Source organism: Notothenia rossii (assembly GCF_949606895.1).
Source record: "Notothenia rossii genome assembly, chromosome: 9".
Lineage (NCBI taxonomy): Eukaryota > Metazoa > Chordata > Actinopteri > Perciformes > Nototheniidae > Notothenia > Notothenia rossii.
Window position 1 is genome coordinate 18,296,689 of NC_136907.1, and position 26,034 is coordinate 18,322,722.

General features: G+C 42.3%; 1 long non-coding RNA gene across 2 annotated transcripts; it reads left to right on the forward strand.

The window, feature by feature from the left end:
• The first annotated feature begins 17,408 nt into the window (after positions 1-17,408).
• On the forward strand, positions 17,409-23,274 carry LOC307017779. 2 transcript variants are annotated; one of them, XR_013802250.1, is made up of 3 exons: positions 17,409-17,458; positions 22,272-22,954; positions 23,171-23,274. It is a non-coding gene; the product is annotated as an uncharacterized lncRNA (long non-coding RNA). The 2 variants fall into 2 exon arrangements; XR_013802251.1 differs by lacking the exon at positions 17,409-17,458 and having other exon boundaries at positions 19,854-22,954.
• Positions 23,275-26,034: the final 2,760 nt, after the last annotated feature.

Sequence of the window (26,034 nt, forward strand, 5' to 3'; positions counted from 1 at the left end):
TGACGAGTTGTGCTGCGTTCAAAAGCACCTCGGAAATAGGATTAAAGTTGTTTTCTGGCATAACGAGGACATAAGCCCTTTAATTAAGTGTGCTAAATCTATCCTGTAAAATGGCAAATTAATATAGTCAAGCATATGGAAACAACTTGATATTCATTATTTTATATCTCTTAAAAACAAGACATTGTTTTATTAATATGCATTGATAATTATGTCAGGGTGCCTATCATCACAAAATGTTACAACCAACTTTCTTTCTGTAAACCTATTGGATAGACTTTTCTGTCAACTAATCTGCTCAGTAATACGACTATCCTGAATCTTAATTTCCATTTAGAGTAGCCTAGATGGGGCAGATCCCATGTTCTGGAAATATTTGAGGTCACTGGCCGTTTCTCAATGTTGAGTAAAGCTGCTGCAGTGCCACTATTGCAAGCATACTACGTCATCGAGTGGCGCCGAATGCTGGGCATTTAAACCATGGATGTATAATAACAACCATAGTTCATTATAAATTAATTTAAACCATAGATATATATAAACACTAGGCTGAAGTCGAATAGTCCATTTAGCTTAGGAACCTTCCTAACCGAGTGAAATTACCCGGAAGTCCCTCAGTGGCAGCCATGATAAGTGTCGTTCGAATTCTCTAGAATGATAGGAAAGGAGGTTTCAAACTTCCGTTATAACCTCCTTTAGCTTAGGAACCACTGGACCTCCCTTACCGAAAGGAAAGGAGAAAATGCTGCTCCACAATGCCTTGCGGCCGCAGCATTTGCCGGCACACAACAGTCGGCCGTTCACGGAAACAAACGATTATAACGGAGAAGTTATATCATGAAAGTTAAGGTGCATATTAAGCATTTTAAAACGTACAAGTCTGTTTTGAACGTTCATCAGTATTATAATCAAAAAGAGAAATATGAACATTAGTTTTTACTGAAATTATCAAATAAAGTCAACATTTCACTGAGCTGTGTGGGGTTTGTTCAACTTTTAAAAGATGTTTGAATGGTGATATAGCCTAGATGTTAAGGACTCACGTTTATAATAAAAACATTTGTATTTATTTTAAGATATTTTCATACAATCATACGTATTGGGATCATTTGCATTAATGTGCACCGGAGGGAGAGGGTGACGAGCATACATTTCAATTACAACTTTCGTCATGAAGAATATGTTTCATGTTGTCCACGTTCATAAAGCATAAAACAACAGCATCAGAGCACGGTGCAGAGTCTCTAGATGAGTTTACAGTAGTCCCTCGTTCTTATTAAACGTATGTAGCCTACACGTAATGTAGTCCGTTGTATAGAACACTGTAGTTTCCATAGTTTCACCATAGCAGCACTGACGTCCGCTGGCGCATCATAAACACGTTGGATAGTGAAAGTGCATTCGGATTCTCTAAAGTACTGCAGTCTCTTCTCCTAAGTCCTTTTGAATTCTACTATCCACTATCCCTTAACCCGGTGACGTTTCACTCAGAGGTCAAGGAATAGGAGATAGGGTTAGAACTTAGGAGCTGATTTTTAAACTATCCGACCGCAACCCAGATGATTCACCCGCGCTGCTGGCCAATGGAGACCGACGTTGCCACATGGCCGCCATCTTGCTACAGACAGTGCTCTCATTCATAACATTATGGTTTACTATTTAAATAACCATAGCTTGCTCAATTTTCAACCAATTTTCAAACGGTTTGGTTTTATATAAACATCAAAGATGTAGCTATGATACTGCATACTTATAGTATAATAATAATAATAATTTAATAGTATAAGTGTTTATTTAAACAGTCCTTTGGCGCCACTTGATGACGTAGTATATAGCCTACTTGAACAACACACTCTCACTCCATAATCGTCCAGGAGCGACGTTTGGTCAGGGTCCCGTGGCGTGCAGTTGTGACGCTCCTAGGCTCCTTCAACTTCATAAAGGGACGCAAATAGCTTTCAACTGATTGCAATGTATTCCCATCTGCGGCGGGATTTGACGCTCATGGAAGCAGGGCATTCGTTTGTGTCGGCTGCCCTTAAAGGCAATGTGAGCGTCCATTCCCATTGTCGATTGATTTTACAGTGATATCTGCACTACTCATCGACTAAAAAACACCAGATTATCCTTGTTAATTACACAACATTGATTGGTTTAAATTGTGTGCAATGCTTTTGTATTTTTCCCCTTCGATTCGGTGAAACAAATATTTTTTCGGAGTAAAGGATGGCAGAAGACACTACACTACCCAGAATCCCCAGCTATCGTTTAGGACTACACCTTGTGCTCTTTTTGACAAACCCCGTTTTTTTTCACCATTCGGTGTCTATGTTACGTGATCTTCAAATTTCTCCCTGCAGAAATAAAAAACATGGCCGAACTTCGTTTTATTCTCGGTGGAAAATGCCTATTTTAAAGTTAGTTTGGCCATTAAAATGCGTTTTGATGTCATTTGATGCGAGAAATATGAGTTGTTATTTCAGATTATGTGTGCAGTGGATGTACATGATCTTTAGTTTGCTAGTTATTACGAAGATTACTTCAGGAAATTGCGTCCATAGAACGTTTTCATTGTTACCAAGGTGGTTGCTAGGGACGCTGCTATCGATATTATTTCTGTTATGTTGTGTAACTGTTTAATGGTGTTATCTTTATTGCTACCCCCTTCCCCGTCAATATGGGGTTGGTTGGTCCACAGCGCAAACGTATTAGTTTAACAAAATCCGCATCTAAAGATACGTTATTTTCCCCTGTGCAATTCCAGTCTCACATCACATCGTCATTAATAAATAGACCGAAAACATTTAAAAAAATAAAAATATTAATTTATTCCAAGTGTGCTTGCTCTTCTCTTTGAAAGTCATCACATAACGGCATTGTAATACACGGTTCGGCTGCATTAAATATTACATATCTGCCGTAGTTCTCTATTTATAGAGCCCTGATGAGAAGACTTCTAGACAAACATGAGGAACTGCCGCCAACACTGAAAACGTGACGTTGATCATAAATATATCAGCAATTAAACAACATCTTACATTTCTTTTCACACAATACGTCTCTTCGCAGGATCAACACTAATTCGGCTGAATTTTATATTTGATCCAATTGGTGGATAGGCTGTATTTACACAATAAAGGTGCACTCCTGATATAAAGGGACACATGGTGGTTAAAGCATGTTATTGAATTTCATTATTTTTATTATTAGATATTAATGGGATCCCTATAAAGTATATTCATTACTCGTTATTCTCTACTAATAGTTAATTAAAGAGTGTATATAATGACTATTTTGCACATCCCTTTCAAGATTTTTTAAGGTTTATTGACATACACAAACGGTGTGCAATGAATGAAAAACTTGGGTCGCAGGTTCCTCAATAGTGCATTACAAGACATCTATCAATATTTGTGCATACCTCCAGCAATGTTAACTATGTTGAAGCACTTATTTTAACTGATATTATACATATGTATTATACTCTTATAGGATGTATATAGATATTTCATCTCCGGCCTTGACAGGTATTGAACAATCAATAAATAAAGAACACAGAATTATTCAATATAAAACACAGAATTTGTGTGATTATACTAAATGATTTACAAATAAACACCACTGCATGTTTACAACTGTTACACATGCTGATGTAACGCAAACGTTTCCAACTTGGGATCAATAAGGTATATCTTATCTTAAGATGATCGATGACTCCAGCCATATTTGCAAAATTTGCCTTGAACCTTGACAAGTGCATGTTTTAGGCTTATCAATTAATGTAATGTAATGTAATGTAATGTTATCAATTAACAACAGGAGGGGTCACAAACATAAGACCAGCTGTTAAATAAAGCTCTTCTGACCTTAGCTGGCATGTGGGTATATATATATTGATGCTGCCCATTATGGGCACAAGCAATTTTCACCCATTTATTAATTATATGTTTTAAATTTGAGTGTTTCCTATCCCCTAAACCTCCAGGGATGTACACAGTATACAGGCAACTTTTTATTATGGGAAATACGAAAACGTCTTTTAAAACTACAACTCCCAGTAGAGACGTGCCATAGATAGAGAACATGTTGCGAAACACAATATCGATAGCAGCGTCCCTAGCAAAAAGTAACAAGTAGTTAATAATAATAAAAGACATTAAGAAAAAGGCATTTTAAACAGTCATTAAAAAGCAACACAATCTATCTGCATTGCATTACTCTAAACGTGTAATAACGTGCTTTAACCAGTAGGTGGTTTGGGTTAAAAAGCTGTCAAATTTAAAGTTTTAACAAAATAAAATATACTGCTGTTTCTGGTTTAGTTTACGACAGATATATGTAGTTATTGTTTTGATATTTGTAACACAAAAACAATGGAAAAAACTCAAAGCAACACAGAAAAGATGGCCTTAACATGACCCAGCGGTCTAGTAGTTAATAAAAATAATAATATCAAAACAAAATATTACTACTAACTTCATTGTGAAATTCAAACTGAACGGTAGAAGAATAGTTTCCGGTCTATTCTGAGATAAATAAAAATAAAGAACTACGTCTACGACAGATGTGTAATATATTTAATGCAGCCGAACCATTTATTACAATGCATTCATGTGATGACTTTCAAAGAGTAAAGCAAGCACTGCTGAATAAATTATGATTTTATCTTTTACGAAACGTTTTTTTTCATATGTAATGCAGTTGGAGGTCAACCAATCACAGAGCTTGAGAACTAATCACGGGGTTTGTCAAACAGAGCACAAGGTGTAGTCCTAAACGATAGCTGGGGATTCTGGGTAGTGTAGTGTCTTCTGCCATCCTTTACTCCGAAAACATATTTGTTTCTCCGAATCGAAGGGGAAAAATACAAAAGCATTGTACACAATTTAAACCAATCAAAGTTGTGTAATTATCAAGGATAATCTGGTGTTTTTTAGTCGATGAGTAGTGCAGATATCACTGTAAAATCAATCGACAGTAAGGGGAATACTTACTTCCGCGTGTACAATTCTCCGTTATCCAATGGGAATGGACGCTCACATTGCCTTGAAGGGCAGCCGACACAAACGAATGCCGTGCTTCCATGAGCGTCAAATCCCGCCGCAGATGGGAATACATTGCAATCAGTTGAAAGCTATTTGCGTCCCTTTATGAAGTTGAAGGAGCCGAGGAGCGTCACAACTGCACGCCACGGGACCCTGACCAAACGTCACTCCTGGACGATTATGGATTGAGAGTGTGTTGACTTGAAATAGTGGCTGCAGTCGAATAGTCCATTTAGCTTAGGAACCTTCCTAACCGAGTGAAATTACCCGGAAGTCCCTCAGTGGCAGCCATGATAAGTGCCGTTCGAATTCTCTAGAATGATAGGAAAGGAGGTTTCAAACTTCGTTTATACCTCCTTTAGCTTATAGGAACCACTGGACCTCCCTAACCGAAAGGAGAGGAGAAAATGCTGCCCCACAATGCCTTGCAGCCGCAGCATTTGCCGTCACACAACAGTCGGCCGTTCACGGACACAAACGATTATGACGGAGAAATTATATCATGAAAGTTACGGTGCTTATTAAGCATTTTAAAACGTATGTGGTAAGTGCTTTTTTTTTTTAAACGTTCATCAGTATTATAATCAAAAAGAGAAATATGAACGTTAGTTTTTACTGAAATTATCAAATAAAGTCAACATTTCACTGAGCTGTGTGGGGTTTGTTCAACTTTTAAAAGATGTTTGAACGGTGATATAGGTGTTAAAGACTAACGTTTATAATAAATACATTTGTATTGATTTTAAGATCTTTTCATAGTTCATACAATCATACGTATTGGGATCATTTGTATTAATGTGGACTGAGGGAGAGGGTGATGATAAAAGTAAATGTAACAACTACTACAGTGCAACAAAACAGGAAGATTAAATGTGTTCTCTTAAACATAAGATTGCTAGCATCTAAAGCAATATTGGTAAATGATTTAATATCAGATTATAATATTGATATATGCTGTCTCACTGAAACTTGGTTGAGACATGAAGAATATGTCAGCATAAATGAGGCCACTCCACCCAGCCATATCAATACTCATATTGCCCGAGGTACGGGCCGAGAAGGTGGAGTTGCAGCAATCTTTGACTCAAGTTTACTTATCAATACTAAACAAAAATTGAATTATACCTCCTTTGAAAGCCTCGTTTTTAGTCTTACGCATCCGACCTGGAAAACTTTGCAGCCAATCTTATTTTTTACAGTGTACCGTGCACCAGGTCCTTATTCAGAATTCTTATCAGAATTCTCTGAGTTTTTATCAGCTTTGGTACTTAAAACAGATAAAGTAATTATCGTAGGTGACTTTAATATTCATGTTAATGATGATAAAAATAGCCCTACTGTTGCATTTAACTCTATATTAGATTATGTTGGTTTCTGTCAGAGTGTAAATAAACCAACCCACTGCTATAATCTAGACCCTCCAGAAAAACGCGATTCTTTGATCGCAGAATTGACCGCATAATCAGCAAAATAGCGCAGATTTTTAAAAGGCCGCATATGTATTAAAAGGCCGCATAATCCCCACATTTTTCCACACAAAGTTGAGAAAAAAAAAAGTTTACTCGTCTTGACGTGATGTCATCAGCTCGCGCATCACAGAATGTAAACAACACTGTATAGAGCAGGGGTCGGCAACCTTTTTGATATGAAGTGCCATTTTAAAAAATAATTGTTATCAGCGTGCCAACGATCGAGAATTATTAACGGGGGGGGGGGGGGGGGGGGGTTGAGGAGCTTGACGCTCGTCAACTATCAGCAGGAGAGCGGGGGAGCCTCGCTGCGGGGAAGCAGTGTGTGTGGACCTGTCAGCGCAACTCACATGATGCCGAACTTAACAAACACATTTAAATAATTGGTTTAAACGGCATAATAATAAGGACGATCGTCCGTTCTGTGATTCTCCAGAGCACACATGCTATGATATTAGGGTCATGCAGAGTGAGATGAGATCGCTGTCCCTTTAAGAGAGAGAGAGAGAGGGGTGTGGCTTGTGCATGTGTGTTTGTGGATGGTAGAGCGACAGTGAGAGAACCTATGGAGAGAACGTGTATATGTTTCTGGAAGTGAAGCGAGGAAGCAGAAAAACAGAGGTCTGTGATGTATTTTGTGAAACAGAAGAACAGCTAAATAAATGCAACGGCCTCCCAAGAAGAGCTCGCCTCTCTCTAAAGTGGGTTATTGAACCTGAAGCTTGTTGCTTCTGCCCTCCTCGACTATGGTCTGGGAGCCGACAGGAAAGTTCAACACACAGATGGCCAGTCCGCCCCTTTGTAGCATATTATGTCGATGAGAGAGGAGCAGATCGCCACTGGGCTTTCAACTAAATACACAGCCACGCAAAAACTGCGGCATTTGTACAGCTCCTTATGGGTACTGCAATTAGTGAAGTGCTTTCCTCCGTGGTGAAACGGTCAGCACTGCACCACAGAGGAAAGCGGCAGAATGTTACCTGGAGATAAAGAGAGCGGGGCTGCGTTGCGTGCATGGCTTCTATTTCGTATATGGCTTCGCCCTCTAAGGCTATCGCTATTGGGTAATCCCCCTGCGCCCCCGCGCAGCACTGAAACACTTGTAGTCCACGCCCACCCGCAAGGTGGGCCCCACCCTCGGGCCTCCTTCCGGTATAAATAGGAAGGTGGCCCGGCAATCTGCTCCCTCCCTCTTTTTTTCAGCAAACCAGCACAGTTACTGAAGCACAGCAATTGAGAATCATCATGAGCAACAACTGCGTCCGTGGTTGTCCCTCATGTGGCTCTGGGTTCATAATGAGTTATGACCTGCAGAGATAAAAGCAGTATGCGAATCCTGCCGGGGGTCAGAGCACGCGTACGCGGCTCTAAACCAGCAGGTAGCATGCACTGCGCTCGTCTCCCCTCGGGCGACAGGAAGCGGAGAGCGGACACTCTTGCTGCTGTGGCCGAGGAGGACGATTGGCCCGTCCAGGCTTACGAGCCCGCGGACGGGGCCTCGTGTCCCTGGGGCAGAGTGCCGGGCAGGAGTCCGAAGCAACTCCTGCCCCGCCTCCCTCCAGGGTTCACCATTCGGTTCTCCCCTCCCTCCTCTCCCCCGGACGGGGGAGACAGAGTCGGAGCAGGGTGCCAGCTTGGCGGCCGAACATGCTTTCCCCCTCTCCGTCACCACAGCGCGGCGGCGTCTGTTACGGAGACGGCCAGAAAAGTGCTACTGGACGCTCCAATCAGCCCGGACGGGCTGTTCGGACCCCAGTTCATGAAGACGGCCGCGGAACAGGTGGACGGCATTCGCCAGCATGTACAGCTGGCTCCAGTCGGCTGAGCTGCCACAGCGGCACCAACGCCCGCAGCAGCCGCGGCGTCCACGCCGGCCACAGGAGGCCGCAAGCGGAGAGACGCCCACAGCAACTGCCCCGGCGGCTGCAGGAGCTCCGTCCCACGTCTCCGCTCCCCCGCCACCCCGGAGACAGGGTCTCCCGGCGGCGAGTCAAATGGGAGTGAGGCTCCCCCGCTCCTGGTCGGCTCCGCGAGAGCCTCCGAGGAAACGGAGCCGGTAATTAAGCCGGCTGCCACTAATCTGTTGATTAAGTAGACAGCAGGGCTCCCTGCAGAAGCCTGCTGGTTTAAACCTATCGGTTAATAAACCTGCAGAGCTCGCGGCATTCCCCTGTCCGAGATATGCCTCCTACATACGGTCATAATAACCCATGAGCGCCGTTATAACGCCTCATGTGGGCAGCACTGCACACACCTCCATCCATTCCCTGAGCGTGTACGCGCCTCATGGTGAGAGTCGGAGTGAAACGCAGCGTGTGGAGGCTTCCTCGCAGCCCTTTCGCCTCACAGTGGCGGCGAGGGCAATGGCATCACAGAGAAGCCAGAACGGGTGAATGAGCAGTATTCCAGGCTGATTGCCCCCAGCGGTAGCGCCCGCAGCGCCACGGCGCCAGGTCTCGCTGCAAGAAGCCTGCTGGTTTTAACCTATCGGTTAATAACCTGCAGAGCTCGCTAATTAAGCCGGCTGCCACTAATCTGTTGATTAAGTAGACAGCAGGGCTCGCTGCAGAAGCCTGCCGGTTTTAACCTCGGTTAATAACCTGCAGAGCTCGCGGCATTCCTCTGTCCGAGATACGCCTCCTACACACGGTCATAATAAAACCATGAGCGCTGTTATAACGCCTCGTGTGGACAGCACTGCACACACCTCCATTCATCCCCTGAGCGTGTACACGCCTCATGATGAGAGCCGGAGTGAAACGCAGCGTGTGGAGACTCCCTGGCGTGGCTCGTTGCCATGACGACCACAGAACATCTCGAGCATGTGCGCCCGCTCTTAGAGTGTTTCTCAGAGTGGCAGCGCTTGTGTCTGATGGACAGATGGATGAGCAGGCTGATCAGCAGAGGATACGTCCTGCAGTTCGCCTCTCCCCCACCCCCACAGTTCAATGGGATACAGGAAACACTCCTGTCCTCCCAGAAGCTATGTCTTGCGCTCCAATCCGAGCTGCTGGAACTCCTGTTGAAAGAGGATATTTCCAGGGTTCCTCAAAGGGAGGGAAATCAGGGGTTTTCACTCCCGTTATTTTTCTAATCCCGAAAAAGACTGGGGGAATGAGACATCCTGGATCTGTCAGTATTCCACATGCTGACGATCAAACAGGTGCTGGAATGTTTTCACCAGGACGACTGGTTCACTTCCACCTGAAGGATGCATACTTCCACGTACCCATCATCCCGAAACACAGGAAATTCCTGCGTTTTCCATTCAGGGAATATCAGACCAGACAATCGTCTGCCGTTCGGATATTTCCTGGCTCCTCGCATTTGTGTAGAGAAGGCTGGAGCCACTACACAGAGGAGGGATGAGAGTGTGGTTTTCCTCTGGACGACCTGCTATTTGCTGGTCGCTTTACAGGCGGTACATCTCGTATCGCATCTGTCAAAGCCTGGGTTTCATAATAAATTGGAAGAAGAGCTGTCCTCTTCCCTCTCAGACAATCGTTTATCTGGGAGTGGAGTTAAACTCAGCCAGCATGAGAGCGCGACTCTTGCGGCAGCGAGGGGAAGAACTGACAGCTCTCCTCCGGCGTGTCACAACCCACACAGCCCTCTCCGTGACGCAGCTGCTCGGCGTTGGCGTCAGCTGGTCACGTGATGATCCCCCTGAGTCTCTTCCAACAGGGGGACACTCCAGAGGTGGTTCATTCGCTGCAGAAGCCTGCTGTTTTAACCTATTGGTTTATAAACTGCAGAACTCGCGGCATTCCTCTGTCCCAGATATGCCTCCTACACACGGTCATAATAACCACGAGCACCGTTATAACGCCTCGTGTGGACAGCATGCACACACCTCTCATCCCCTGGGCGTGTACGCGCCTCATGAGGAGAGACGGAGTGAAAGGCAGCGTGTGGAAACTCCCTCGCAGCCCTTTTGCCTCACGGGCAGCGGCGGCGATCACGTGGCTCGTCACCATGAAGACCATTACGGCACTTCACAGAGAAGCCTCTCCCCCCAGCAGTTCCATGGGATACAAGAAACACTCCTGTCATCCCAGGAACAGTGTCTTGCGCGGTTTTTACCCCCGCTATTTTTCTAAATCTCCTCTGTCCAGTGCGCGCGCTGTCCTGCTATGTGGCGCGCACGGCGGCCTGGCGCCGTTCTCAGCGCATGTTCGTGCACTATAGAGAGAGCTCGATCGGGCAACCTCTGTCTGCACAACGGCTGTCACACTGGCTGTGTGAGGCTGTGTCACAGGCATATGTCTCCTCTGGGGTGGAGCCCCCGGAGAACATCAAGGCGCACTCCACCAGAGGAATTTCCTCCTCCACGGCTTTGCACGGAGGAATGTCAGTGGAAGATATTTGCACGGCTGCATCTTGGTCTTCCCCCTGTTCATTTATTCATTTTTATTTGAGGGATGTCTCCCATTCCTCTCTGACACACCCTGTACTGGGTGTCCTGTCGGGGTGAGTGACGTCAGGGAGCCAGCTGTGCGCCTCTCTCCTGCCTTTTGGCACGCGGAGAGCGGCCCATTTCCCCTCTTATAGGAGGGATGTTCCTTTTTCCTCTAACACACTTTGTACGGAGTGCCTGGTCAGAGTGAGTGACGTCAGGGATCCAGCTGTGCGCTCTCCTGCCTGTCTGCACGCAGAGAGCTGCTGTTCCCCCACTACGATCACAGGACGAGGTGGGACTTTTGTCTCTACTTTCTCACAGCGGCCGGTATGTATTGTTCCCAGCCTTCAAGATAGGCATGTTTTGCTATGTTCCAGGTACGGTGATGAGCCATTACGCATGGCACATCAGGCAGGGGGGTGTTATTGAGCAGGTATGTCTGTGCTTCTAGTGCCGGGCAGACCCAGTGGGGCGCAGACTACATCATGCTTCGCCCTTAACCCAATAGCGATAGCCTTAGAGGGCGAAGCCATATACGAAATAGAACTGAGGTTACCTACTGTAACCCCAGCTTCTATGAGTAAATGGTGCAGCCCTCTAAGTGCGGGGCCCCACTGGCTCTACGAATAGCTGAAGAAAAGTTATGTTGTATGGGAGCAGATTGCCGGGCCACCTTCCTATTTATACCGGAAGGAGGCCCGAGGGTGGGGCCCACCTTGCGGGTGGGCGTGGACTACAAGTGTTTCAGTGCTGCGCGGGGGCGCAGGGGGATTACCCAATAGCGATAGCCTTAGAGGGCTGTGCCATTTACTCATAGAAGCTGGGGTTACAGTAGGTAACCTCAGTTCCTTCTGCAGGTAACGGGGAGACGCGCTCTGGCGGCGGTCTCTTTCAGGATCCGAAAATACAATTTAAATATTTTTGCACACTTATTCCACTTATTCCTAGTGTGCCACTGGTTACGGTGCCGCGTGCCAATGCTGGCACGCGTGCCAGGGGTTGCCGACCACTGGTATAGAGTGAACGTGTGGAGCTCACACGATAGAGAAAACACCAAGATGAAAAAATCTAATCCATCTCATTTACCGACGAACATTTCTACTAAAGACCGGGCAAAAAGTGGGGGAAAACTATTCTGCACCCCGTGCAACTGTGTGTTGGAGCATAAGAGAAAATCGACGGTGACGACCCACTTTGATTCATTCAAACATTCGAAAAGGCTTTCTGCTGCTGCGGACAAGAAAGCCAAACAACGCACGAGGCATCAACCTCCAAAACCCTTTCGAGGGCTAAAAGAAACGAAGTGAGTAGCCTACAAGATTGAAGCTGGTCAGATAACGAACGAGTAAATGAAAACAGAATGAGGCGGATGTGTGTGTGTGTGTGAGATTAAAATAGCCCAATTGCTTTTACAATAAATAAACATTGAATTTGTTTAATTGAATAGTAAAGGGGTTTAACGTTAGTGGCAGGTTGTGTGTGAGAGAGAATAAATAATAAAAAAAAAAAATTGTTATTCTTTTTTCCCTCATATTTAGCATATTTCGCATATTTCGCAACTTTCCGCATATTTCGCAACTTTTCGCAATTTTACCACATAAAATCACATAAAAACCCCGCATGTTTAATCGCATAATCAAGGATTTTAGCCCGCATAATCAAGGATTTTTGCCCGCGTTTTTCTGGAGGGTCTAATAATCACTCTCGACCTTGTTCTGACTTATGGTATTGAAATTAAGCAACTATTAGTCGAACCGCATAATCCTGCTTTATCCGACCATTTCTTAGTAACTTTTGAAGTACTGTTACTAGACTACAAAGCATTAGTCAAAAGCTCCTGCAGCATCTGTTAGTGCTATAGCCAAATTTAAGGAAGAGATTCCACCAATACTTAACTCGATAGCATGTCTGCATGTAAGGGAGGAAACTTATAAAAAATGTACACCACCCCAAATTGATAATGTTGTTGATAGTGCTACAAATGCGCTGCGAATAAAATTAGACTCTGTTGCTCCTTTGAAAAAGAAGAAAATAAAACATCATAGATTAGCTCCATGGCATAATGCCGAAACCCGCAAAATAAAGCAAAAGTCAAGACAACTTGAAAGGATATGGCGTTCCACTAAACTTGAAGAATCTCGTTTAATTTGGCATATTACTCTCAATGAATATAAGAAAGCACTGCGTAAAGCGAGAGCAGCCTACTACTCTTCATTAATAGATGAGAATAAGAATAATGCAAGATTTCTTTTCAGCACTGTAGCCAGGCTGAAAGAGAGCCACAGCTCGATTGAGCCTTCTATTCCCATAGCACTCAGTAGTAATGATTTTATGTGCTTTTTTAACGATAAAATTGTTACTCTTAGAAACAAAATTAATGACCTCTCGCCTTTGACCAGTATAGTATTATCAACAGCTCCCGGAAACGTAAGTTCTAATATTACACTAGATAGTAAACTAGAATGCTTTTCAGCCATAAACCTTGAACAATTAAATTAAATGATTCTCTCTTCTAAACCATCAACGTGTATCTTAGACCCGATTCCAACTAAGCTGTTAAAAGAAGTTTTCCATTAATTAGCACTTCTTTATTAAATATTATGAATATTTCTTTATTATCAGGCTATGTTCCACAATCATTCAAAGTAGCAGTGATACAACCGCTTCTTAAAAAGCACAACCTCGATCCAGAGGTTTTAGCCAACTATAGACCTATTTCTAATCTTCTGTTCCTCTCAAAAAATCTTGAGAAAGCAGTCGCAAAACAGCTGTGTGATTACTTAAAAAACTATGATTTATTTGAAGATTTTCAGTCTGGCTTTAGAACACAACATAGCACAAAGACAGCTCTGGTTAAAGTCACAAATGATATTATAATAGCCTCAGACAAGGGACTTGTCTCTATTCTTGTTTTGCTCGATCTCAGTGCTGCATTTGATACTATCGACCATGATATCCTATTGCAAAGACTAGAGAACTTAGTTGGTATACATGGAACTGCTTTAGGCTGGTTTAGGTCCTATCTATTTGAACGCTCTCAGTTTGTACGTGTCAACGATGAATCTTCCACACAAACCAAAGTTAGCCATGGAGTGCCACAGGGCTCAGTGCTCGGACCTATTTTGTTCACATTATATATGCTTCCGTTAGGCAATATTATAAGGAATCATTCTGTAAACTTGCATTGTTATGCAGATGATACTCAACTATATTTATCAATCAAGCCTGATGAAATTAATCATCTAAATAAAATTCAAGACTGCCTCAAGGACTTAAAAACGTGGATGACCTTACATTTTTTGATATTGTTATTGTACTTGGCCCGAAGAATCTACGAAACAAATTATCTAAAGATATACTAACTATGGATGGCATTAATTTGGCCTCCAGTGAGACTGTAAGGAATCTTGGCGTTATATTTGATCAGGATTTATCGTTTAACGCCCACATAAAATCAATTTCAAGGACCGCCTACTTCCATCTAGGTAACATTGCAAAAATCAGGCATATCTTGCCTCAAAACGATGCAGAGAAACTAGTCCATGCATTTGTTACTTCAAGGCTGGATTATTGTAACTCCATATTATCAGGGTGTACCAAGAAGTCATTCAAGTCGCTTCAGCTGATTCAAAATGCTGCAGCTTTTGTACTAACCAGCAGAGGTGGGACCAAGTGATTGTTTTGCAAGTCCGAGTCAAGTCTCAAGTCTTTGCGCTCAAGTCCGAGTCAAGTCTCAAGTCTTTGCGCTCAAGTCCAAGTCAAGTCTCAAGTCAGGATGGGCAAGTTCAAGTCAAATCCAAGTCCTAAACTTTGACAAAACGAGTCATTATGTGCTTTTCACCAAATGTAATGACATCGATCAACAGAATAATACTTAATAATCCAACTGCTCTATATTAGTCACACTCATAATTTAAGAATCAATTTTCTCTCTGCTGGTAAAGTAACGTGTTTTTTTTCTAATTTAAGAGGGATCAGTAAGGTAAGGCTACTGTGACGGTTTGATTCAGAAGGAGTTTAATTTGCAAGATCCCTGATGTTGAGGTGACCAGAATGTTTATTTCTGTACAACATGTTATAAGGGACCCACAATCTATCTTTATGCAACGGATAATGTGCAGCGAGGCGGTCTCTATGGGGAAAAGAACACCTGAATCTAGATCCCTCTGCAGGTGGTACTTTAAGTATATTTTGATGCTAATACTTTTGTACTTTTACTTGTAACATTTTGAATGCAGGACTTTTTATTGTAACCGAGTATATACACTTTGGTACTTTTACTCAATCTAAACTTCTCCCACCTCTGACAATAAATCCTGAGTGCCAAAAAAAAAACCTGCTTTGAAGGTTATTTTCATTTTATAAATCCTGCACTCAGCTTTGCTTTCTCCAATATCATTGAAATGCAGCCAAATGCTGCTTATTTTCTCGGTTTTCGCTAATTTCTTGACTTTTTCCGGCGCGCTTGCATTTAAATCCGGCTCCCGTCGCTCTGTGCAGCTGGCCTGTACCACTACACCTGCTGTGCCCCCCACCCTTCTTTCACATCATGGTATGATCCTAGTGTGTCCTCGCATATGATTGGCCGCATGGTGGCCCAGCTAAATAAAGTCCCGCTCCTGCCTTCAAGGATTCTCAGCAAGAGTAGAAGCGGCTGGAGATTCTGCTCTCCCCGACGGGAGTCTGCTCTTCTAGCGGCATCTCGCGATCGGCGTGTTGGTGACCCCTGAATTAAATTATCAAGTCACCTCAAGTCAGAAGGCTCAAGTCCAAGTCAAGTCCCAAGTCATTGGTGTTCAAGTCCAAGTCGAGTCGCAAGTGTTTTGTGATTTTGTCAAGTCGAGTCTCAAGTCATCTAATTGATGACTCGAGTCTGACTCGAGTCCAAGTCATGTGACTCAAGTCCACACCTCTGCTAACCAGAGTTAGGAAAAGGGACCACATTACTCCTGTTCTGGCTGCCTTACACTGGCTCCCTATAGAACACAGCATATAATTTAAAATTCTTCTTCTCGCCTACAAAGCCCTTAATGGGCAGGCGCCATCTTACCTTAAAGAACTCATTATACCCTACTGTCCTACTGGCTCCACTTTTGTGGAATCAGCTTCCAGTTTGTGTTCGGACGGCAGACACCCGATCCGTTTTTAAGAGTGCGCTTAAGACCTTCCTTTTTGATAAAGCTTATAGTTGGGGCTGATTAGATTCAGCCCCTAGTTTTGCTGATATAGGCTTAGTTTGTCGGGGGACATCTTACTTCTTCCTTCTCTCTGTCTATACCCGTGTACTTTCATGTTCCGATTAACCCAGCTTCCCCAAATGTCTTTCTTTTTGGTGTCTATATACGCCGGGATCCGGAGTCATGGATGATCCTGCGGTCCTGTGTCATGGATCGCGAGTCCTGGGTCTTGAGTCGTGGCTGTGGTCCTGGATCATAAGTCCTGGATGAATATCCTCGTGGATTCATCTTCCTATTATACACACATGCATTCCCAAAAAATTGGACTACCTATGTTGCAAATGTATTATCTTTTCAATTTACACACGGCATCTATTGCACGTCTGTCCGCCCTGGGAGAGGGATCCCTCCTCTGTTGCTCTCCCTGAGGTTTCTCCCATTTTTCCATTTAAACTGTGGGGTTTTCTCCGGAAGTTTTTCCTTGTACGATGTGAGGGTCTAAGGACAGAGGGTGTCGTATTGTCATACTGATATTCTGTACAAACTGTGAAGTCCACTGAGACAAATGTAACATTTGTGATATTGGGCTTTATAAATAAACATTCATTCATTGATTGATGAGCATAAGTTTTACTTTTTTATTTCAATTCCAACTTTGGTCATGAAGAATATGTTTCTCTGTGGTTCATAAAGCAACAGCATCAGAACACGGTGCAGTCTCTAGATGAGTCTGTCGTTCTTATTATACATCCATGTTGTAGTCCGCTGTATAGAAAACTGTAGTTTCCATAGTTTTCCCACAGCAGCAGACGCACAAAATGACGTCCGCTGGCCTATCATAAACACGTCGGATAGTGAAAGTGCATTCGGATTCTCTAAGTACCGCAGTCTCGTCTCCTAAATCCTTTTGAATTCTCCTATCCACTATCCCTTAACCCCGTGACGTTTCACTCAGAGGTCAAGGAATAGGAGATAGGGTTAGAACTTAGGGGCTGATTTTTAAACTATCCAAACGCAACCAGTGGCTCTGCAGCAGCTTTACTCAACATTGAGAAACAGCCTGTCTTCAATGAGTAAGTTACATGTGGTTCACCCCAAAAATTGTACAATTATTTGTGTATTTACTTGTATTTATTTTTGATGAACAGTGAATTTATAGGTTTGAAAAGCTCAACATTATCTGTATTTATTTTTGGTTACATTCATATCATTTTATGGTTTATCTCTACTGTTTGAGAAACAGCAATAGTAAGTAGCGCCAAGGTGGAACCTTTGGCAGGTGAGCCTGGGTTATTTTAGCGGGGGACACTTCCGCCCCCTCCTCTGAAGCAATCCAGACGATCATCTGCACTTTTCTGTTTTCTACAGGTCAGTACATGATACAAATGATCGATGTTAACTTGTATAAATGAGATATAATGTTAGAGGTGTTTAAGAGAGTGTGTCAGAAAGTTTTGAGCATGTTTGACATAGTAACGGTATTTTAAAAATACTAAACGGTCGGCAACTATCGATGCCGTTTTCGCGGGCTTCAGCCGCGCCGTGTGTAAATGTGACCTGAGCGAAGGCTCGCAGGCAGGGTTATGGCTAGAAAGGTCTAGTGTAAATATGACGTCACGTTCTCGTTGTAACTCTCGTTGTAATCGGAGCGGCTCGGAAACACATCTACCAACAACATGATGCATGATAACCAGTGCTTGAATTGGGCCGGTACTCACCGGTACGCAGTACCGGCACTTCTGATTTTTACCAATGTGGTACCGGCACTTCTTACCGGTACTCAGTAAAATGCCGGTACTCAGCCACCGGCAATATACGTATATATTGTAAACGCAACGCAGCGCAAATGTGGGTCTGACTCTGCCTCACAGAGGGTGACTGGCTGTCTACATGACGTGGCCTGCCGACATTGCCACTTTCATACAGATCATACTAATGCCCTCGATTGGTCTCTGTGTGTCATTCAAGCTCGGGAGGGTGTGTGTTGGTGTATGTGTGGCGCGAGCGAGCGAGAAAGCGCGCGCACCGGTTACGTGTATTGTTGTTAGCATCTGGTGCTAGCTAGCTGCGCTAACGGATATAAGGAGCTGTTTCAACAACAAGGTGGAGGGAAAGTCCTTTGCTGTCAGACTGAGAGGCTGAAAACTACAGCTCTGGTGAGGTAAATTACTCTCTGAGTCTTTAGATAGTTCACTTAGTTTAAGTTATCTCAGTGGGTCTCAAACGGTTCGGTCACCATTTATGTAAACACATTTCCATTTGAGGGGGTAGTGATTAGTAAAATATACATGAATAATACAAACAAAATGTTAACTAGGTGAAAAAAGGTAAGATAAACTTGTTGAGAGCTAAAACTAGTCTTTGCTGTTGCCTCAAAGAGGAGCAGGGGGGAGAGGAGGGAGACAGGAGAGGCCGATTCAGGAGCCCAGACACACTCAGAACTATAAATGAACCAAAAACAAATAAATAAACAAGTTTCAATGTTTTTTCTTATTGGATATTGTATGTTATTGGTTATGGCCATGTACTTATGATTTTATGATTATTTAAATGTATACATTTTTGTTTCATATGGGTGTAGTCTCTTTATTTCCCCCTCAAAATGCACCAGATTGATGCATTTAACTCCAACATTTAAAAAAAATCTTACCGGGGGAGCATGCCCCCGGACCCCCCTATAGGATTTGAGGCCCGGCCCCACTGTTCCCAAATAGATTTGCAATTTTTTTTAAATAGTAACCCATCTCCATATGTTTCTTTTGGGGTAGTAGATTTAAACTAGAGGGCTATCACTTTGTGCAGCAACGCTATTGACAAATAAATCCAGCAAAATGGCACAAAAAACTGGTAGTGGCCTCAGGGACGAGGAGTCATTTAACCAGCCAGTAGGAGTCAAGCTTTACTTTCTTTTATATCCATAAAGAAAAAGTAAATCTGTTTACAGTTGTCTCTTCATTTTGCTCTCAAAGTGCTCCAGATTGATGCCTCTAACTTCAATATTTAAAAAAAAATGTTACCGGGGGAGCATGCCCCCGGACCCTCCTAGACTAGAGGGTGTCAGGTCCACTCCCCACTTATAAAAATAGCACTTTACCACCGCACCCCCTCTAATCTCAGATGCACCCTGAGTCATTTTGTTTAAGTACAGTGAGCCTTTCTAAAATATACAGTAAAGAGACAAACCCACCAGCATTATAGGATATACTATGACTTTGTGCCAAATACTTGTTGCTGATTTAGAGTACTGGCACCTTTTTTATTCCAATTCAAGCACTGATGATAACATGATGCAACATACACATTAATGCAGCAGCAATATTAATAGAGAAACATCAGACTTAATAGTAAAACACTGCAAGGGAACATTTTATTGCACCAGGAGCTATCTTGGGACTTTTACTGCGACAACGTTGACTTGCCTGTGAATACAAAATAAACCATAGTGTTGGTGATCTACAGTTTTGTCATTCTTCTTTGAACACCAACAAGACCGCTAACACCCTATTTCAACAATCACACTCCCTGTCATTGACATAATTAATAGATAGTTTAGCTTCTCGCCATCATTTGCTGTGGCCAACTGATGTTAACGATCGTTACTGAAAGGCTGCCTGCCAAACGTAAACATTCAGCCAAACTCTCGCGAGAGTTTTACACAAGACGGATCCTTTCTAGCCATAACCCGCAGGCAGGTTAGCTGGGTTATGGCTAGAAAGGATCCGTCTAATGTAAATATGACGTCACGTTCTCGTTCTAACTCTCGTTGTAATCGGAGCGGCTCGGTTGTAATCGGAGCGGCTCGGAAGCGCAGTCACGTGGCTGAATGTTTACGTTTGGGTTGGCGAGAAACTAAACTATATTAAATATGTAAATACTTGTTAGCGGTCTTGCTGTTGAAAGAAGAATGACAACACTGTAGATCAGCAACACTATGGTTTATTTTGTATTCACAGGCAAGTCAACGTTGTTGCAGTAAAAGTCCCAAGATAGCTCCTGGTGCAATAAAATGTATGTCGCATGTTACTGCTGTAGATGTGTTTACCTCTTTTATATCCCGTTGGGTAGTTTAATCTGCAGCAATGCACCATATTCTATAATATCATCATATATATGTCGCTTTGTCTCTGTCGTATCTTTCAAAAGTAAAGTGAAACAGCTGTTTTCAGCTTTGTGATGATGTATTTTCCAGCTGATCCAAGAGGCTTTTTAAACACCTTACTTGGCTTAAGAGGGAGGGGAATTTTCTCAACACATAAAGGAACACTTTATCCTTCAGTTTATCACAAACATTACATCAACACATTTGGAGATTCTAATTTGAATCCAGTCTGTAATTTGATATTAAGGTTTTAATAATGAAATGAGGTCATGAATCAAGTTCAAGGTTAAGATCATCTTTACTATCCTATGTACAAAAATGAACATACAACATTAATATAACAGTAACGAATAAAACAAAATAACATTATGCAACTCTGATCTTCTTGCTGATACTTTTCAAAGTTACTTTTACATTTGCTCTACTTCTCCTGCTACTGTTTGCTCTGCTTTCAACTTCTCTTTCAACTCTGCTCTGTACTCTGCTTTCCCTGTTTCCTCTGTTCTCCTCTCCTCATCTTCTCCTCAGACTATCCTCCTTTTGCTGTATCCTCTCCTCTCCTGTTCTCCTCTCCTCATACTCTCCTCCTTTTGCTGTCTCCTCTCCTCTGTTCTCCTCATCTCCTCTCCTCCTTTTGCTGTTAGATATTTAGACTTTAATGACAGCTTATGATATTCTTTTTATAACTACATCAATCACATGCAATGGATTAAAAACGTTGTTTTACTTACCACCTCTTTACGGCTCCATTCATCTCCAAGCTTCCAACATTCACCTGGCGGTGGTGCCTTGGATGAAAACAACTTTTGATATGATACAATACAACAACAATAGTTAACACCTATCCACAGCAATAAGCACAATGAGAAGACTAATGGTCTCTTTTATATCAGTTTCTATTGGAGTGAAATGAACTGTGCCATGTCACATAGGATTGGAATGGATGATTGGCTGTGTTTTGTGAATATAGAGGAGATGGCAAAAGTAAATATACTTTGTTCTTACCTAAAGCATCTATCCTCCTCTTCGTACCCCTGCCTGCTCCTCCCGCATTAGACTCTGGGGACTTAGCTTTTAAAATCTTGTTCAAGCTGTCCACTCTGTAGTTGGATCTCATGACCTCAGCTTTATGACCCACCCGGCCTGAAAAAGGGTGTCTACGATGGCTGGTACTGAGAGGTGTTATGGTCCTCTTCTGCCTTTTGCGTTTGGGGGGGCGTGAAGGTGAGAGGAAGACTACTGTCATGTGGGGTGTGTTGCTTTACGTCCTCCAAAAGATCATTTAGTCTTGATATCACTGTACACATGAACGTCTCATCCTGTAGGTGGTATGTGTGCTCAGTAATTTCCCGCAATAAGGTCCCACACTGCTGTCGTTTCCTATCTCTTGAGGACTTTGAGTCGTTACCACTGCTCTTATTACAACGAGAGTTAGAACGACGTCTCTTCTCGATGTTCCCGCGATCTTCCCGCGTCCCGCCCACCCCGACCCTTTCCGATTACAGCCGAGCCGCTCCGATTACAACGAGAGTTAGAACGAGAACGTGACGTCATATTTACATTAGACGGATCCTTTCTAGCCATAACCGGTTAGCTGCTGTGCACCATGGAAGAAGTTTACTTCCGGGTTTTATGACGCGTCACTGCGGTTCTCTATAGAGAGGCGAAGTCCCTCCCCTTCTGGGAGCCTCCATGGGACCCCAGAAGCGGAAAATTATACATTAAAGTCAATGGAGAGAGAAAAGTTATCTTTTGATCCCGTTTGAATTGTGCCACGAATGACACATATGATGTTTGTAAATCTTAAACAATAATTTCCATGTAAAAAAAGCCACAGTTTGTCGTAAAACTGTTGAAATATAAGACTATGAAAAATACGCAACTAGAAAGACTACAAATCCCAAATGCATTCTGGGTCGCGTAAGTGATGTCATAGGCGATAATGCTCCAAGACTGGTTGCGACTCGCAAAGCAAAGAAGAAGAAGAAGAAGAAGAAGAAGACTGATTTATTCCCTCCAATAAATATAAGAGGTTGCTCCAATAAATTCACTTTTACAAGATGCCTGTCTGCTTTGTACCAGGTTGTAATCACAAAAGTGATCATACCACTTGCTCGTTCTATCGCTTCCCGTGTTATGAAAGGACCAGGAGTCGTTGGACCAAACATATCAGGTAATATACATGTTTTGCATGGAACATAGTCAAGTTAGCTACCTAGCTAGTAGCGAGCATGTTAGTTAGCATTACATTACATTACTTAGCCTTGTCATTTGTATTAGCCTTAACATGAATCAAACCAAAATGTTAAACAGTAAGAGTAGTCATGATGGTAAGTATTTTGTGAAACATTTAAAGAGTAGCCTATCGCCCCCTCCACCAGGTGCTAAGGGGGCGGGAGGTAGGCTAACGCCACATTAGCATATTTTCTACTTAATGCTATCTGCACAAATGGTTAACATTGAACATTAAAAGATCAGGCAGTTCAGGGAGAGTCGAAGGAAGGAAGGCAGGCAGCTTTGCATGACATTCTTCTGGACGTGTTTCATTGTGATGATAGTGAGAGTGAGTCAATCTGTTTGTTGGAAAGACAGTAGTTGAGTGATTACTGAGAGAAAATTATTAAAATAGATAATTATTCAGTGTTGTTACTTTAAAGTGTTGTTACTGACCTTTTTCTCTTATTTTCTTTACCTCACCTGTAACTGCCGAGACCCTGAGGAACATGCACACTGGACTGACCTGCTCTGGCAACCTGATTTCCACTGTACGTAATAGTATTTGGTTATGGTATATTATTTACATCAAAGGCACAATGCACCCCCGTGAGATACACATGTATTGAGTGTGATATTTTGCATTGGTCATGTGAAATCATCTTTACATACTAGAAAACTGTAGGAGCGGCAACTTGTTTTGAAATTGAATTTTTAATATCCGATAATAAAGTTGATCTGTTTTCTTTATTCTTCTCTCTTCCCAGCTCCATCCATCACCATTCTCTGTTCCTGCAGGTCCTGCTTGCTAATCAATATTCATATTTTTTTACACAATTACAAATAAAGTCAATGTATTGTATGACATGAAGTTGTGCTTCATTCTTAGTCAATAATAAATTCATTATGCCTTCAACTGCAAAATTATTGTGGACTGCACCGACATCCATGTGGCTGCCCCCCCAGTAAGATGAACCAAACAAAGCTGACATACTCAACATACAGCTGTGCTCTTAAGTTTACATGAAGAATTTGTGAAATATTGGTAATAACGGGTTTAAATGATTATTAGTAATTAATTATATAATTGTCTCATTGTAGATGAGCAGACAGGGAGCCAAACGAGAAAAGCAGAATATGCAGCTGCCATTTTCCACATGGAAAAGAGAAAGGGCCAAGTGTATTTGAGTGGACAAAAGAGAAATCCCAAATACGAAAAATAAAATTATACAATTTACAGATATGTATACAAATATATATATCCTATATACACCATGTATAATGATGGTGTATGATGTAGAAGGAAGTGTGGTAGATAACAAGTAAATATAGAGTTACATACAGATCCATGTTACAGCAAAAGATGGAATAACTAAGAAGCACGCAGTATAATAATAATTACACGCAACAATTAAATAACTGCTCAGCATCTCCACCACAATCTCAATCTGCTGTGTCCTGTTTTCCTCCCCTCTGCATAACAACCCATCACACATACGAAACACAACGCAGAGTCCGAGGATGTTAAGAGTATGTTTATTTAAATGTCCTCCTCTCTACTGGCCAACACAGGGAGCATATGCTGGGTGTAGAAGTGTTCCAGGAGGAGGAGATTTCCATGCCATGCAGGGTCTTTGGGGATGGGGATGATGATCGCCTCCTTCGTGGTCCACAGTAGCAGAGACTCCGGTCTGTGATGTGCAGCTGTTATATAATATACAATACATTTTTGAAAAACATTTGATCAACAAAAAAGGATTTGGTCAGGATCTAGAGTCAGTGTGTAGTTTATTAATTAATCAATGCTCTCTACATTAGGAAAACACATACCAGTGTACCAGAGGGAGTCACACACAGCTGTGCCTAGATAACCAAACAAATTGACAACAGAGATGCAAACTCATCAGGTAGGAAAAAGGTGACAAGGATCCGAGCCCCCTGACCCCACAGAATATCGGCTTTAAAATTAGGAATAACAGAGGATTTTAGCAGTCAGAACAACTAAAGCACCAGTATTAATAATAACAGAAATGCCATAGAGTCACATCTAATAGAAATATATAAAAAGCATTTATTTTAATTGTATAGCAGTCAGTTTATAATTTTGGCAGCACTGTTGAGCATTTTGAAAATGTATTTTCATGCCTCTGTGCAAGGCTTAGTCTTTCTTTATAGCCATTGTTGTAAAGTAACTAAGTTAATAAACTCAACAAGTACTATAATTGGGCACAATTTTGAGATACTTGTACTGTACTTAAGTCTTTCAATGTTTTGCTACTTTGTACTTCTACTCCACTACAGTTCAGAGGTAAATGGTGTACTTTTACTCCACTACATGTATTTAATCCCTTTAGTTACTTTACAGATGTGGATTAATGATGTGAAATATAATCAAGTGTTACATCAGACTTTAGTTCCACCTGGAGTAAATCCAAAAGCTACCCTGCAGTATACAAAGTCATTCAAACTAGCTGCACCTTTACCAGCTTTGATAACACTTTAATGATCAATCATTATAAAACATATCATATTATTGTGAAATGGACCAATCTGCACAATGACTACTTTTACTGTCGCTACTTTCACTATATTTTGATAATAATACTTTTCTACTTTTACTTGAGGAACATTTGGAATGCAGGACTTTTACTGTAACAGAGTATTCCTACACTCTGGTACTTCTACTTTTACTCAAGTACAAGATCTGAGTACTTCTACTTTTACTCAAGTAGCCTACACGATCTGAGAAGGCTACTTCTACTTTTACTCAAGTACAAGAACTGAGTACTTCTACTTTTAATCAAGAACAAAATATATACTTATACCACCTCTTTTTATAGCCTATGAAAAAAACGATTAGAAAACTAAGGCTAAAGCTAACGTTAGCAGATAGTGACAATGTATGCTAGTTAGCTAGCTCAACGATAATATTGCGACGGGAAAAAAAAACTTCAGTGCACATCATGCTCTGCCGCTCCGACAGGGAGCTCTGCTCTGAACACCTGAACGGCCCGTTCTAACAGCTGTTCACCAGCGGTCCAGTCTGTGCCACAGTGACTCCGGACGCACAGTTAATATTAACGAACGCACCGTAGGTAATGTAGCTGCTGAAGGTAGACCATCATCGCCGAGCAGCAGAGGCTTATTATCAGGGGTGGACTGGGACTACAAATCAGCCCGGGACTCTCGACCTGCCCACTTCGGTACCGCCGGCCCACCGCGGTGCTAGTGACTTACCGCAGAGGTAGACATTATCGGTAAAATGCCACTGGCATTATATTATCACTGGCCCCACCATTGTAACCACTGGCCCGGAGCATTCGTCCAAAAAAGAAATCGACTAATGATGAAGAAAATTAACACATTGCAATAGTAATTTATGCACAAACTACATTACTACTTGTACTACAACATTTGAATCATCAGTTCTTCCTCATTTTCCTCAATTGTTCATATTTGGTTTATTAAAATAATGATATTGTGGTCATTGTTAAAAAATGTCTGCTATTATTATGAGTATTATTATTTGTATAATGCACTTTCTGCCTTCCTGTCATTAGGAGTTAGAAATGTAATGGCTATGTAATTGATTTGATTAGAACCTTCATTATCCTAAACTGCTGGCACATTT